We start from the raw sequence: 2,991 nt of genomic DNA, 5'->3' as shown, positions 1-2,991 counted from the left end.
GCTGAAGGAATGATTTATTTCTTCAAGACTTTCCCTGAAAAGTCTTTTTATCAAAGTATGAGACCAAGCAAATTTTGAGAGTTTATAGCATTTTTTAATTAAAGTTTTCCAAACAGTTTCACAGAATTCACATTGTAGAATGGGTAGCGTCTTAACAAAGGAGTAGGACACATTGTCTTCAAAGCATTTTATGTGCTCAGAGCACAGGCATGTAGTTCTTGGCCTTTCTACTCTCTCTTGCCCCTACATCTCTATCACAGGGTCAATTTGGCAAGTAGCAAAAGAATCTAACTGCATTTCTAGGTTAAAAAAAGAAAATTATCATAATGCTTACTTTTAAACTGGTAGAAAATAACTTTGGTGTTGGTTGGGGTCTGATGAATGCAGCTGAAGTGGAAATAACAAATTGTCATGGAAGATTTTTCTTCCTGTGAGCTGTTTTCTGTGGTTTTAACCTGCAATCAAAGTATTCTGATGTTCACTTTCAAGGGCTATGTAGTAGCTGTTAAATGTATTATGCTCCCAAATGATAGACGGTTTTTGTGCTGAAGTTATCAAGTGTATTATTAGACATTTAGGCATGTACCTTTAGTTTTGCTCTTTTAAGTCTGCTCAGGGCAAAATATTTTTCTCTTGAAGACAGGAGTGAATTGCAGCTTCCAGTGTGACACAAGATCCATGTGTAGGCACGTAGAGATGTACATGTGTTGTTCTATAAAACAAATACCGAAGATTCAAAGCTTCAATGCTAGCTAAAGCTACAGTCTACCCAAGAACAGTTCAGAAGGAAAAAGGACCCATACTGCAGTACTCGTTTCTGTGGGCAGGCCTGCAGGCAGGCCTCTATTTTAGCTACATAAATGGGCTGCCTCTGATTGTGTTCTTTGTAGCTATGAGTTGTGATTTCATTGCTTTCAAATATGCTGCTCAAGAAAACTGACAGCAAAGAGGTGGATAATTCAGTCCTCACATGTAACGCAGTTTAATCCCATAAGTAGTCACATTAAATCGAAGCGCTCTAGTTCCTAGTTGTATGAATTTATCAGAGCAGGCCTTGGGCAACTCTTTTCAAAATGTGATATGGCTGATTTTGAAATGCTTGTCAGTCTTTATCCACATGGAGTAATTGCGTGTAGTGGGAACAATATATGAGATACAGGCATGGAAATAGTGGATTTGTTTTAAGAATACTGTTTCTCAATAGACTCACCTTAATTTTTTTCACAATAAATTTCTCCAAACCTGTTTACTCTGCATATTTAGCCACTATCAGTTGTATCAAAATGATGGGGTATGGACAGACCAGTTCTTCATCATGGTTGTCAGTACTTTATGCTGACTGAGCAGGATTAGTCAGCAACATGATAAAACAAGTCTCTGGTGTTACAGCTATATTAGTGGTCATTGTGTTGCTACTGTTCATGAAAACAATGTTGGAAATTATTTAGCAGAGCAACAGTAACCATTGATATCTTCAAAATGGTGCCTCAAAACTAAACTAACCTGGTTTTAAAGGCCATTAGATATAATTATAAATAATTTTCTGTGTATAAATAGAAATTACGAGTAGAAAGTAGTTCTACATTTGCTTATTATTATAAAATACTAGCAGAAATAACAGATTTGCTTATTACATTTGAATGCATGTCTAACTCAACAGTAACAAGGAACAATTTTACAGAAACCCACATAAAATATTCTGAAATGACCTTTCTGAATAATTGAAGATGGCTTTACATTTTTACCAGCATCTCCATAAACTCAGTATGGCATCAATGACAGTTTACCACAATATCAGCCATAGAGTATCATTTACAAATATATTTAGAGAGGTTTACTGTAAGTAATGAAGTTATTAGAGAGCAACCAAGACAAATACATCTGAATGCTAAAATATGCTTTATGATCTCAGTAATTCTCACAGTAAATAAAATTGTTTTCTGAAGACCAGATGGCTAATAGCTGGACTTTGTGCAATTTTGAATTGGGTGGGTAATGAACTTGCTTTTTTCCCATCTTCCTACCATATATGCTTGTCTTCTGTAGCTCACATATAGAAAAACAGATACTAGATTTCTAGGGCATATTTTAGTTGTGGCTGATTTTTTTTAAACGGATCACAGACTTCTTCACAGTCTTCACTTACTGAAAGGTCCAAACATAGTCTAATGTCCTACTGGTTAAAGAAATCTAGCTTTATTTATGCCTTGTAAAGCATGATGGAAGAGTAAGTGATTAAGCATGTTGCACTTCTTATGGAAAGTAGCCACAGATATTTTCATATGCAAATTGATACTCTGATGATGGACTTTCAGCTTATATTCCTTCTACTCTACATTGTAAGTACTTCCATGTAATTAAAAGAGAAAATAAAATACCTCCTGATAAATTTCCTTATTTAAAATCAAAACTTTAAAAAAAATCAAGCTGAAACTAATGAGGTGTCAGTTGTCGTAGAAAACATTTTCTGTTAATAAAACCCATGTAATTTTAAAAGAAAAAATAATGTGTTTCTAGTACTACAAATAGCTGCTGCTAGTTTGAATTCATTGACAATTATATGTGATGCACAAGGAGGTACATGTCGAGGTCTATGCTACGTGTCAGGATAAGAAGTCACACTTACCACTGCCTCATTGCCATCTCTCCCTGTCAGAGCTCTGGTAGGCAAGAAGGCTGGTAGAGCTAACATTGCTTCATAAGCAAGTGAGTCAGACCAGTTCTGGAACACAAACCAGGGCTCTTTGTGTTCAGAGTGCTATTTACAGCAAATGAAAACCAAAGACAAAGGACAACTCTATGCGTGCATATGAACAAACTATGTACGTGAACCAGGGAAGAAAGAGGAGCTATAAAGTTTGTCACTAGAGAAAAACTAAATTAATGAATCTGCAAATCCATGAGTCGTTACAACTATGCCCCAGGGCAGTCTATCTTCAGTTTTGGATTAAACTTTGGATTTGAGCTTTCCTCGAGAATAGTAGGCACCTT

This window comes from Mesitornis unicolor, unplaced genomic scaffold (assembly GCF_000695765.1).
Source record: "Mesitornis unicolor isolate BGI_N332 unplaced genomic scaffold, ASM69576v1 scaffold9466, whole genome shotgun sequence".
NCBI classification, from domain to species: domain Eukaryota; kingdom Metazoa; phylum Chordata; class Aves; order Mesitornithiformes; family Mesitornithidae; genus Mesitornis; species Mesitornis unicolor.
The sequence above is the reverse complement of the archived record's forward strand: the minus strand, read 5'-3'. Positions refer to the sequence as shown.